At 38.1% G+C, this 14,588-nt stretch overlaps 1 long non-coding RNA gene across 1 annotated transcript in view; it reads left to right on the forward strand.

Annotated features, from left to right (window-relative positions):
* The window catches only part of LOC125755233 (uncharacterized), a 67,399-nt gene that overhangs the window by 10,006 nt on the left and 42,805 nt on the right, over window positions 1-14,588 (forward strand). The window lies entirely within an intron of this gene.

The following is a 14,588-nucleotide window of genomic DNA, read 5'->3' on the forward strand; positions in this document are numbered from 1 at the left end:
TCACCTTATTTTATTTCTTTAAAGAAAGCTCTAGTACAATTTTAATAGGGAGGTTGAGAAGAGAAATCTTGCCTTATACTTGATGATAAGGGGAAAAATTCAATTATTTTACCATTAAAAGTATGATATTAACTATACCTTTTCATCAGTGCATTTCCGCTATCATATTGAGGTCATTTAGTTTCCAGTTTGCTTAGTTTTTACAATGAGTGCCCATGGATGTTGAACTTTGTCAAGTGCTTTCTCTGCAACTGTTTAGATAATTATATATATTTTTTTGCCCTTTTGGGGGGCTGTTAATATGACAAGTTACATTGAATGTTTGGCATACGTGAAACAAAACTTGTGTTTCCAAGACAAATCCACTTAATCATGATAAATGATCTTTTCAATATATTGCTGGACTTTAGCTGCTACTCTTCTGTGGAAAATTTCTGTCTATATTTATGAAGAATATAAGTACATAGTTTGCTTGTGACCTCTTTGTTTGAATTTGGTATCAGGATAATTCTGGCCTCATGAAATATAACAGGACATGTTTATTCCTCCTCTATATTCTGGAAGAGTTTTTGTACCAGTGATACTATTTTTTCATTAAATATTAGGAAAAATTGATAGTGACATCATCTGGCTAATAAGTTCATGGTCCTGTTGTTCCCTCTGTTTTCGTTTTTCACAATTATGTTACATCACCTGGAAGATGTGGTTCTCCTGTTTCTTTCCCAGCATAACCATTTTGGCTTGTCACTGGGTGTTACTAGGTGTACCCTTTATAAAAGAGATCTCAGCCCCCATTGCCCTCCCACCATGTAGCATATAGCAAGAACATGGCAATCTGTAACCTGGAAGCCAGTCTCAGTCAGAACCTGACTGTGCTGGCATCTTAATCTCAGGCTTTCAACTGGAAGAGTTTTTGTACCAGTGATACTATTTTTTCATTAAATATTAGGAAGAATTGATAACTGTGAGAAATTAATTTCTGCTGTTTATAAGCCATTCTATCTATGGTATTTGTTTTGGCAGCCCAAATTGAGACACCCATTCTTAGCATTTAGCAACTCTTTAAAGATTTCAGCTGAATCCTTGTTGCCCAGCTCCGTGTCACCTGGTGCCATTGCCTCCCATGCTCTGCCACAGATAACTAAATGTTCCCATCCCATCTACTTGGAGAGCTCGTCCTCCTTTGATTTCCCTGGCAGCTCTGCCACGATAGCTATCTTTTGGGTTCAAGGAACATTATGATTTTGTAGTTTTTCTGACTTTTTTTCTTGTCGGGCGAACACTCCCTCCAGGTGAATTCATCCTATCCAGAATGATCCAAATCCAATTTTGGCTTTGTTTTGTTTTTTGAGACTACTGAGTTCAAAAACTGGGGAGCAAAAAAAAAAAAAAAGAGACATGTGTTTATCTACATATGAATCATATCTAAGTTAATAGGTAGAGAGTTGGAGAATCTTCTCACCTTAAAGACAACATCAGCATCAGATTAGATTCCCTCGCCACCTAGCCCAGCAGCATGCACAGAGGAGGTTAATGAGGGACAAACTAACACTGCTAGGTTAAGTTAAAAAAAAAAAAATAGTGGCAGCAAGACTCAGATATTCAAGCTCTGGGTGCATTAGAACTCCAATAATACAAAATTAATGTGCATGCCTTTCTTCAGTGCCATGAAAACAAAGCAGAATGTGGCACACAGACGCATTAACTCTGTGAACTCTGGAGGGTGTCTCAGAAATGGCCTGTCAGGAAAGCAGTTTCATGATGCCCCACATTTCTGAATTTTTTGTATCCCTCTGTGACTAGTTTCCTTCTCCAAAATGCGTCCCTTATCTCAGATAAGCTCTTTCACCTTAAGACTCAGTTTTGCATTGGGTGTTATTCTATATGCTGGCAAATTGAACACCAATAAAAAATCAATAAAAAAAAGTGACTCAGTTTTGGAATACGTGTTTCTCTTTAACAGTGACCTTGTTGTCATTTAAATTCGCAGGATTGACACAGAAATTCTTCCTGGGTCAGCATTTTCCCTCCTGATGGAGAGGTGGAGGAAGGCAAGGGAGGATGAGCCAGTGATAAAACAGTACCCAGTCACTCTATTGTTGGGAGTCTAAAATTTCCTGGCACTTGAAACACCCCATTGATACTCACGCTCCGGAATAGAGACTGGCAGTGCCCAGGCAGCAGAGGGATTAATTGTAATTGCTAACTTCTTTTGAGAACATTTAACCAAGTAGCAGAAGCACATTGCATTCTTGCCTGAATTCAGGAGCCTGCTAGCAGGCAGTGTTATATTACTCCTGGGTGGGAATGAAATCATGTGGGAGCAGCAAGAACAGCTCATGGAGAAAGATTACCATTTTATATTTATTACTTTGGCTAGTTTAAGTGCCATAGGAATAGACTCTCTAATGCATTAAAGAACAATTCCCCAACATTTGACTCTGTTGCTCGGTAAACTATTTTTAGGGACTCTTTCAGTCGGCTTTTAAAGGCACATGCCATCCCATCTCAAAGGTTATTTTAGTGCTTTGTCAAAATGATATAAATAGCACAATCTCTCTCTTCAGATTAGAGAAATATGGGACATTCTATGATGAAATTTGTATTCTTGAAAAAAAAAGCCAGGATTTTTTTTTCTCGCTTGTATTTTTCATGGCTAAGCTTTGGCGCAATTTCGTTTCATCTTTCATATGATGCTTATCTCGTAGCTTAGCTTTGCTTAGTTGCATAATCAGATAATAGAATTTTCTTGATGCCACAACTTGGAAGATAGCACATACTTATCTTTAGTAGAGTTCTAGATACCAGGTAAATTTTGTTCTATAGATGCACTGCCAGGTCAGCTCACTGAACAGCTCAGCTCCCATTAAGTATGAAATGCACTCAGAAAACTTTCATCCTGACACATTCTGGGGCTTACTTAATGTGAAATGGAACATAGAATCTATACTTTGATAATTCCTTTGTGCAACTGAACGAAGTAGTAACGAAGAGTCATTTTGAGTTATATTTACTTAAATGACACATCTCTAAAAATGAACTAACACCCCACAGCAGTTGAAATCCTGCATCAATTGAAGGAGCTAGAGGTGTTCAGGGCTTTTGTTTATCCAACAGCTGAGGGCCTATTGCCCCAAGGAGACACAGCATGGAACTTACTATGTGTACCAACCTTTCCCTTATCATCCTGAGCTAATTGTGTTAAATACATCGAAATAGAGAAATGGAACAAAGTAGGAGGTTTTCTTACATTTTTCCTCTAATCCTTGGAATACATGTGTCCTTTTAAAAAGTATATTCAAATAAATATATTCACTACAGAAGAGAAGATCATAGGTGAAGATTTTGGAGAATTGTGTTAGAGAGGAATTCCTAGTTCTTTCCTAGAATAGTTGGTCTGGATTTTTTAATGTTGTTCATTAAGCTATACCTATTATATAATGCTACTGTGTTCTTGTATATTACCATCTCTGCATTGCTGAGCCTTAGATATGCTAAAGAAAACCAATTATAAATTCAAGAAATAGGAAAAAAAAAGAAAAAAAAAGAGAAGAAAGAAAGAAAGAAAGGAAGAAAGAAGGAAGGAAGGAAGGAAGAAAAAGAAAGAAAGAAAGAAAGAAAGAAAGAAAGAAAGAAAAGAAAGAAGAAAGAAAGAAAGAAGAAAGAAAGAAAGAAAGAAAGAAAGAAAGAAAGAAAGAAGAAAGAAAGAAAGAAAGAAAGAAAGAAAGAAAGAAAGAAAAAAGAAGAAAAGAAAAAGAAGAAAGAAAGAAGAAAGAAAGAAAGAAAGAAAGAAGAAGAAAGAAAGAAAGAAAGAAGAAGAAAGAAAGAAGAAAGAAAGAAAGAAAGAAAGAAAGAAAGAAGAAAGAAAGAAAGAAAAAGAAGAAAGAAAGAAAGAAAGAAAGAAAGAAAGAAAGAAAGAAAGAAAGAAAGAAAGAAAGAAAGAAAAAGAAAACAAAAGAGGCAGGTAATGGGGCACTTGAATGGCCCAGCTGGTTAGTCATTGAACTCTTGATTTCAGCTCAGGTCATGATGTCAGGGTCCTGAGATCGAGCCCTGGGTTGGGCTCCAACTCAGTGCAGAGTATGCTTGAGATTCACTCTCTTCCTCTCCCTCTGACCCTTCCCCTACTCATGTACTCCAAATATTTATATATTGGATTTTCTGTCATGTGGCTCATTATGTGACGATGGTTATAGTGAACGTAGTTCTTTCTGCCAGTTAGGAAATTAAACATATTTTAACTGTACTACTGTAAACTTCTTGAAAGTCGGAGACTTCTTTATCTATTTTAAGTTCTCACCTTTATAACTAGCATGTAATTAGTGTTCAAGAAATGTTTACAAGTAAATGAACTGATGGATGAGTGGTGGATGGTTGAGGCAAAAATCTTTGAGTGCATGAGGGCCCTATGAGGTATGAATGTGAAGAAGTGGTCTATACTGATCAGTGTCACTGGGGACATGAATCTGGAAGGAACACATACCTACTAAAGGCAGATTTATTATCTTCTCCCCATGAATGGGCTTGAAAGTATTCCTTAAAGATTTTTATTTACTTGATAAATAATACTTTTTACTTCACAGAAAAAGTACATATTAAAATATATGTAATATTAGATAAGATTCTTTTCATCAAAATTCCTCTTCTTAAATTTAAACCAAAGATAAAAATAAATAAATAAATAAATAAATAAATAAATAAACCAAAGATATATTATTACCAAGTGCAATGTCTCAAGGGTGCATGACCCTCCCCATCTTCTAACACATGGGTTTGGGTGAAGATAGTCTTTGAACCCAGAATACATGCTGTGTATCTTCTTGCATTATCAATTTTACTAAAAAAGTTGTAAAATCCTCATTATCTTTGTATATTAAAAATCAAACAGCTGTATAATGTGGTAAAATGCACATTCTAAAAGTTGTTTGGTTGAAAGACAAAACTTCAAGTAAATACTAAAATGAAAGTAGGCCAATTGTGGCCATGAGGTTAAAGGTATCTAAGAATTACTGGTTGCTTTCCTCTGCATGGAGTCACTTTACTGGAATTGTAAGAAAACAGTGATATGATACAAAAACTGACAGCTGAATACTTGGGTTTAAATTTTACCTTCTTCTCTGGCAGGAGTGAGTATGAGTGGGCATTTTAACACACATGAGGCACAGCTGGCTCATGTATAAAAGTCGAACAGGAGTACCTGACCCACAGATCTCTTGTAAATATTAATAAAAATACCTGTGAAGTCTTGGCCCAGTGGGTGTCACATATTTGACCGTCAGAATACTTGAATGTCCAGTAGAATATCAAGTCAACTTTCAGATTACTTACTTCTTAGAATCCTGTCACTTGCATCAGATAGTAGCACTAATCCTTCACTCTTGTTGACAAGAGCATGATGATAAAGAGTCCCTCTCATTGTTTTTTTGTCCATGGTAAACAAATCCAATGTCCTTATGTTTTCTCAGTGAACATGATTTCATTAAGTACTTTAGTAAATTGGTAACTCTAGCTTCTATCTACATCACTTTCATGAGAGGTCTCTGAACTGAGGAAGTCTTGCTAAGGGAAGATAATATTTGATGGATTCTGACATTGTTTTATTATTCTGAAATGTTCAAAAACTTGTACCAAGTACATGGCAAATTGGCCTTTTCCAATGTATTTGGTGAATTTTTTAACTTTCGTAGTACAGTAATAAGAGAAATTTCAACTGAATGCTGATTTGGTAGTCAGTTGGAAATCGAAATCAGCCATCCCTATGCTCTCAAACAATGTCACGTGGGTTTTTTTTTATCAACTTTGACATTCTTCTTGGCCAATTTCAATCTCTAAATTCTAAATATGTAGAAACCCCTTAGCTCATTGGCTTATCACATTCCTTAACCTAATTGACACTAATTCAGATCTGTTTCCTTCATTATAGCCACTTTCTTTAATTCTTGTTCTGATCTTACTCTTCTACTCCCTTACTTCTGCATGAGGTATCGTAACAGGTGTGCATGGGGGGGATGAGTGCAGGTGCCTGGAAGGACCGGAGATCATATCCTACTGGTTGTCCTGAGGCACAGCCCCATGTTTGTTATAAAGTCTTGTTCAGGCTGGTGCCAAGCAGGGCAGGGCCACCCCATATTCCTTCCCCTATCCTTATACCTCTTCCCTAATTCTCCCTAATCCCCTCTCCATCTCTCTCCATTTCTTTTTTTTAAATTTTTTTTAATTTTTTAAATTTATGATAGTCACACAGAGAGAGAGAGGCAGAGACACAGGCAGAGGGAGAAGCAGGCTCCATGCACCGGGAGCCCAATGTGGGACTTGATCCCGGGTCTCCAGGATCGCGCCCTGGGCCAAAGGCAGGCACCAAACTGCTGCGCCACCCAGGGATCCCCTCTCTCTATTTCTTTCTGCTCACTTGCACAGCATTTATCTCCTCCTTTTATATCACTTTAATTTTCTCTTACTGATATGCATTAAATTCATTAACTGATACTTAATCTTTGTACCCATCTTAAGGCATAAAAAAAAAGTACTCACAAGTACAGAGAGTTAGGTTTTAAAAGTCCACAGAAAGATTTAAATTCACAAGGACACCTTTCTGAAACTAGGCTTTGAACCCTAAATTAAAGCTTTACTGCTATCCACATGAAGAGTGGGACAAAAAATACTATTTTTGAAGGGAAATGAACTTGACTTGTTGAACATCTTGACACAATCTTCCTGACAGACTTGAATATAGCTCTTAAATAAAACTGTTGAGTGACTATGGCTGGAAATAATGCTTCTGAGTTAGTGGTGCATAGGTTAGGTGCTTAAAGAAAAGAGATGGACAGGACATACAAGTATCATTTTGTTTCAATATTAGTCTCAGATACGTGTGTGAATGTGCGTATGTGTGTGATATCTTTTTCATGGTAGCTGCCCTTTAAAAATCAAAAGTAAGTCATTTCCAGATAAGCTTTTCAAATGCTTCCTTTATTGATCCTTCATCAGGCTGTTAAAAAGATAAATAAATAAAAATACAAGCAAATAGACATAAAGGAAACAGCGCACAGATGCACCTGCTCCACTTAGGTCCCACCCACCCGGCCTCGTCTTCAACAGCATCCCTTCAGGTGGAGATTTCATTCCCCTCTCATTATCCTGGTGGAGCAGGGCTCACAGAGTCCTTACCTATGGAAGCTCCAAGTAAGGCCGTGTTCACAAGGGTTTGACGTGACCATAAGGATGAGCCATTCTTCAACCAGCCATGAGCCTGTCTTCTCTGAGTTTCTGCTCTTCTGTTCCTTGCCATCAGGCACCTCCTTGCCCCTCACCCAACCACACTGTGTGCAGGCAGACACACCATTTATGTTGAGTTCACAGTCAGCAATACCATGAAGTACCTGGAGTATGCACAGAGATCAGAAGAGACGCATTTCATTTTAATCAGGCCACCACCTCACACAGTCATGGATCCAGGGCTTCGTAAGTCACAATAATTGCTTTTCCTCTGGTTCTTGGGAAACTGCTCCTTAAAACTTTGATTATGATACCATGATGGAACAGAAGTAACCTACGGGGAAAGAGAGTTCATTATTTGGATCTTCCTCTGGGGAGCGGCTTTTTGTCTGCCTCAGGAACCTGTTCTTGTCCTCTTATCTTGGCTAAGATGCCTCAACGTGCCCCTCAGCTGGATTAAGCTTTGGACAGCTTTGTCCTGATTAAAGGTCCCTAGTCTCCCCTCCCTTTCCTTAAAGCATTTACTTTAGAAAACCTGCAGTTGTAAATCCTTTCTCTGCCCTGTGCGATAGAAAGCATCTTGCCATTTTTATAGCCCAGCATTGTCTTTTTCAAAGACCTGGTCATTATCCCTTTGAAATGTAATCATAAAAGGACAGACCCCTGATCTCTCCTTTTCTGGGGAAGAGAAGGAGCCTCTTCCAGAAGAGCCAGTTCTCAAACACAGACAGCCTCATCTCATTGACCAGCCTCCCTGTAATGTCCTCCAGTACTTTTCCACTGGCCCAACCCAACTTAGAAATCATCCTGCCTTTCATTTCAGCAGAGCAGAGTTTAACCCTGTACCGTATGGCAATTGATGGAGTCTTTCTTGTGTGTTTAAAGCTACCCAGACCCATTTTTAAATAGCAAACTCAGTGATGAAGGTAATTACTGGTCCGTTAGTCTGTCTGCCAAAGTACAATCTGAACCCTAAGGTCTGAAAATATGACCTATTCATTTTTCAATCCTCTAGAAATGGCCATATGTTCAATGCTTATTGGATGGTTCTTTTAAAAGTGAGTAAAAGACAAAAAATGCAGGAAGCATCCCAGAGAGATCAAGACAAATATGAGCACTCATGCAATCCATTCTGGACCTGGGATTTCTCCCCATCTTCCCATGTACCTAGAAGCTCAAGGCAATAGAGAGGCACTTATTGAAGATAAAGTGACCCAAGCCTCTGCACAGACTGAATTTCAGAAATGAAATACTGAAAAAAAGCTTAAAAAAATGATCTTTTGCTAAATGGTGTCTTTGGTTCTAAATACAAATAAATCTTCATTATTTCCCAAATGAGAGAAAGTGACTTGTCTCCTCTGACTAATTTTATTACTGATCTGGAATCAGAGGTGTCTGAAGAACTAAAGGCTACTGGAAAAAATATCAAGTCCAAAGCCTTCATTTAAAAAAGGAGAAATTTGAGCCCTGAGGCTCTAGATCTCTCTTTGGGGCCATGGAAGCAGATCATGTACTTTATTTATTTAGAGTCTTTTCACCAAACTGCACCAATCCATGTGCATCCCAGGCAAGAATATTACTGACCCAATTGTAAATACTGCTCTTGACTCCATTTCGAGCATTAACAAAGTTGTGGTAAGCAATCTCTGCCCAGTTCACAGTGCATTAATTTCTCCAGGTTTATTAGAGTTCGAGATAGTTTCACCAAATACGTCTCAACATATCCAAACTCTACAAAAGTTTCTTTCCACCATGTACGTGGCAATTCTATTTCTAATTCTATATTATTTGGTAAGGTTTTAAGTATCACAAGAAGATGATAAAAAATGGAGGGGGGGAAGCACCATCACAATTGATCAAAATCTCTTTAGGTATGATGGTGACCACAGGCAGATATATATATAATTTTTTAATTATATACTTTTTAGGGAAAGCCTACCACCTACCTAGCAATCATCTCCTTGTGCCTGAGCCCTTTTGGAAATGCAGTCATCAGCACTGAAGCACAGAAGCATCAGCAACATAAAGACATTTCCACAGCTTTTAATTAACTCCTGGGATTTTTCTTTGAGAGAGTGCATTGTTTTAGGAGCAGCAATTAGAAGCTATTTTGGCTCTCTCGTTTGCTCCTGTGTTTCTGACAGTCTCTCTTGGATTTAGAGAGGGAACAATTAGGTTTGGAAAAGGGCAATGATAGGGTTCTTGCTTGACAATTGCAACCCAGCACTGACTGAGTCATGGAGGTCCTAGCACCGACGGAAAGGGGGTTGGGAGCCTGATTTCCACTGTGCTCTTTGCATTGCAATTTCAGGACATTTATCTTTGACCTGCATCTGCTTCTTTCTTAGTCCGAAATATCATCTTAAAGGCATAGCAATAAAAGTTTCTTTGCTATCGCTGAAGATTTTTGATGAAAACAAATGTGAAAATTCTTCAGAAAAAGGTGACAACATGGTGGCCCTTTTCTGTTGAACATTGGGATAAAACCCTACATGAGATTTCCTGCAGGCTTTTTCCATGTTTTTCTTTGTTTCCACTGATATTTTCTTTTCTTCTCTTTTCTGCCCCCAAGGCTCTGCATCCAATAATCTTTTCTAAAGATTTATTTACTTGTTTTAGATAGAGGAAGAGAGAACATGCTGGATCAAGGAGAGATAGAAGGAGAGGGAGAGAGAATCTAGCAAACTCTGCTCTGAGTGAGGAGCCCAGTGCAGGGCTGGATTTCATGATCCGGAGATCACGATCTGAGCCGAAATCAGAAGTCGGATGCTTGACCAACTGAGCCACCCAGGCTCCCCATCAGCATTTTTTTTTTTTAAATGCAGGTAATTTTATTTGTACTGTAAGTGACTGCCAAGATTGTTTCAAAAGAACTATCACAAATGCCATCAAACACTCTGTTAAAATCTAAATTTATAGCACCTGTGGCAATCTTTTTACTAACAGTTTTATGATGATATAATTTATACACCATATGATGGAATTTGATGTTCTTTTTAGTATATTCACAGATTTGTACAACTATAATCTCTACAAATTTTCGAATATGTTCATCATACACCCCCTCCCCCGTAACACCCATACCTATTAGCAGTCATGCCTCATTTCTCTCCACCCTACCTGGCCCGGGGCAACCAATAATCTACTTTCTATATAGTTGTGCTTATTCTGGACATTTCATACAAATGGAATCACACCACATATGGCATTTTACGACTGGTTTAGCTCACCATGTTTTCAAAGTTCATTCATGCTGCAGCAAGTACCAGTCATTCATTCCTTCCTGATCCCCAGTAACACTCCCTTTTACAGACAAACCACATTTTATTTATCCATTTATCAATTGATGGACATCAATTGGGACAAAGAACTGGTTGGTGGTTTCTACTTTCTGGTATAGTTTCCTGTACAGGTTCTTATGTGGGCCCTCTTGCTTATTCATCTAGGGGTTGATTGCTGGGTCACAGGGTAACTCTGTTTCACTTTTTGAGGAACTGACAAAACTATTTTACAGAGAATCTGCACCATTTTGCATTCCCAAACCCCAAGGGCTCCAATTTTTCCAAATATTTGCGAACACTTCTTATTAGATGTCTTTTTTATTATAGATAGTCTCTTGGGTATGAAGTGACATCTCATTGGGGTTTGGATTTACATTTCCCTGAGGCCCAGTGGTGTTGAGCATCTTTTCATGTGCTTATTGCCCATCTGTATCTCTTTGTGGCATTCTTTTAATCAACTAGTTTTGTGATTTCACTTTTTAAAAACTTTCTTTTATAAATCTGTCATTCCAGTTAACACATAATATCATTAATTGATTCCTATTAAAACATCACTCTCCATGTTTTTCCTTTATTAATATGTGTGCTCTCAACTTCAAGTCTTTTCTAAATTCAGCTGTCTACAATTTCTACCAGCTCTGTTGCTTGTGATCCTATATGCTCCAAGATTGTTAGAATTTATGGATTATTATCCTGAATAAATAAATAAATGAGTCCATCCAGACTTTGCATAGACCAGTCATTTGTATGAATCATAAAACTGTGTGGCCCTGAGTAATCAGATTTGTAGCTCCAAATCCAGGTCCTTTAATATTTACCTGATAAAATTTTCTGGAAGGAGGTAAACTCATGTATCAATGTTTTCCATAATTACTTATTATTGTGTCAGGCCTTAGAAATCAATATTTTAAAACCATTGACCCTAATTTCTATTTTTAGATTAAATACCGAATGACCAGTGTATTGCAAAAAGACCATTTTACAAACATTTATGGAACCCTCACATAGTACTAGACCATGAGACAGACAGGTTTATTGGCCCTTGTGTGTAGGTTAGACAAACAAGATGCAGAAAGGTTATAGAACTGGTCAAACTGCACAATGAGTAAAAAATAAAGTCGGATGTGGATCCAGCTAACCACTAAAATATTGTGTCTTTTCTATATTTTACTGTCTCTTTAGGCTTGAAAAGATCACACTGAAAATTAACCAAAACATCAAATTTATCAAGATAAAAAAGTCTTCGAATATAACCTTTAAAGCTCAGCTCAAATGTTACGTTCTTTATGAAGCTTCCCTTCTCTTTAGTTAGAATATAGCACTTCTTTTCTTTTTGCTCACCAAGTGTTGTATTTGTATCTCTTTCATACCACTCTGACTGTCAGATTATATAGTTAGTGAACAGAACCGTATTTTCTGGAGGGTGGAGACTGTCTTATTGACTTTGTATTTTAATCTCTAGCTGCCCGCCTTGAACACAGCAGGTGTCCAAGACAGGTTTGCTTAACTAAATTAAACTGTGGGCAGGCAAATGTTTGATTATTAAATGAAAACCCATTTTCAAGAATTTCAAGTTCTGATTTATGGCAATTGGAGAAACATCACAACGCATCTATGCCAAGAATCATTATTGAATTTAAACAGTTCTTGTATGTTCTTGTTCACCCTGGCTTCCTTTGTCCTGATGTGAAAAGTTTACAAATGCTTAAGAACAGATATTTCAGGGTCATTCAACCTGCATTCAAGTCCTAACCTTGACACCAAGTAACTATAAAACATTTCAAAAATGTGGGCATAAATACTAAATTCATAGTGTTGAAGAATCAGGGAAGGGTTGAAGATCAAATAAGACATCACAACTCTCTTAGCGCAGTTTCTAGCATTGAGCAGGTCCTATTAGTAAAGATTGCCATCATTATTTCTCTGTTGGTCTGTAACAGCAAAAGCTTTTAACTACTTCTATATTAGCCAAACATAAGATAAATGTAAGACTTTCTGGGTTCTCTAGCTCTCGATTCTTAGCTGCCCTACCCGTCCCCCCCAAAGGAAGATAACTACTCAGAAGCATTACCCACTGCTTTTTCTAACAGAAAGAAGCAGCTTTTTATTCTAGACATAATAACTGTGCTTTGGAATTCTCAGGATCTAGGGCTATATAGAATGACTCTCTCTCTCCGGGGAAGTAAAGGTAAGATTGGGAAAGATCAGCTGTAATTTAACATTACAACAGGAGAAAATGGGAATAGATGGGAGAACAAGCCACGGTGGTAAAATGCAGTAAAATTACAGAACTCAGCCAAATGCCAGGAAATATATAGATTACATGATAGAGATTAATAATGCTCTCACTCAAATGATTTTTTAAGAAAATCTTGTGCTGATGGTATTTCAGGTTTGGTAGCATGCTTTGATATAAAAAATGTTTATGTATTAAATGGAATATAGTTTTTGTCTTTATTACTTTCTTTGCATTCATGCCCTAAAATGAGAGCCCTCAGACATGAAGGCATGTGCTAAGACCCTGGAGAAGTTGTCTGTCTCTGCAAAGCTCATGCTGGGAGGTGTGAAGGTCCAAGGAGAGAATTCAGGCTGAAAACTTCAGCACTTGCCCTGGCTACAACTGCCCACCTCCCATCAGTGTAATAAGTTATGGAGTGCTTTAAATAGTTTGGAGCTATGCTGAGCTGTATCTTCTGTGTTCTTTCAAGGAAGAGGATATAATGATTGGGAGGTCATGACAAGCACAATATCTTTGCTTGTGTCTTTCTTGTCATTACCTTAAAAGCAGTTTGCACAATGTCTGTGCTTAAAAGGACAGGGGGATTATCGCATTGTAGCTCTTTATATTTTAGATGAGTGAGCAGCAGTCCAGCAAAGCAATGTGATAGCACAGGTTATCACAGGTTCGAGTATAACTAGGAGAGGAGTTGCCTTCCCAGTTTTGATCCAGGTTCTTCCATCACTTATGCTGGCCTTGCACTGCTTTTGGAAAGGACAGGACCAGTGAAGTGGTTCTCACAACATGGACACAGCATCCCTGGGAGCTCTGTTAACAGGCACATTGGAACAAGCTAGGTTTAAATGTGAAGAATGAACGTGCCTCCTTTGGGGGCATGTTCCAATATGTATGGTAATGGTCTCTTCATTTTCCTGTAAACACACTCACAGACACACACACACACACACACAGACAGACATGCTTGTTGCCACTTCTTCATTTGAACTTATATTTATGATTTTGCTACTGCTTCCTTAATTTATATTTGAAGTTCCAACAATGAGAAAAGCATATCTAATCCCCTTAAAAAAAAGAAACCTTATTTGTTAGTGGTGTTGCACAAATAAAATATAATCAATACAATCTAAGCTGCAAGAGGCTAGTTGGCCTGACCTCACATAAATAATGCTACTGCACTTCCACTAATGAAAATTTCACACTACAAGTCAACCACTGCCATCTCCACCTGGCTCCCTCCACCTCCTACCTGAACCTGTGCAATGGCTTTCCAAGTCTTTAATATATCTGAGTGGTAACAACATTTAGTAGAATAACTTATCTCTAGGAAGAGTGATACTGAAGCACACATGAAAAAAACACAATGGAAAATAGACACAGTTTGGTGGCATTTTATTCCCAAGCCCTAGAAGAGCCCCCATTGGGGTTAGTCTATGGCCTTGACCTCAGTTAACTGTTAATTCCAGAACCTGAAAACTCCCACACCAGCAGCCACCTGCAAGTATTTCAACTTAATGGCTGCTCTTTAGATGATTCTTCCTCTCACGTTGCATACTCTTGAAATAGCCCGAATGAATTCCAGTTTTTCCCACCACATGAACAGAGAAGACAGAAGGACCGGCATCAGCCACAGCTATTAGTAGCTCACAAAGGCCCTTCCCTGAGTGCCCAGAGGTGGACCTGTTCCATCCCCCTGATGTCACAGTGATCTGGGAAACAGGCATGACACCCTGAACTAGATTTTAAGCTTCTTTGTTAGAGATACTCCAGTAGCTACCACAATGCTTTAACCACAATACCAGCTCCTTGAACACTTGTTAGATGTGGTTTTTATTCTGTCTGTGGTCTAGGTTCTT

Source organism: Canis lupus, chromosome 1, assembly GCF_003254725.2.
Source record: "Canis lupus dingo isolate Sandy chromosome 1, ASM325472v2, whole genome shotgun sequence".
Lineage (NCBI taxonomy): Eukaryota > Metazoa > Chordata > Mammalia > Carnivora > Canidae > Canis > Canis lupus.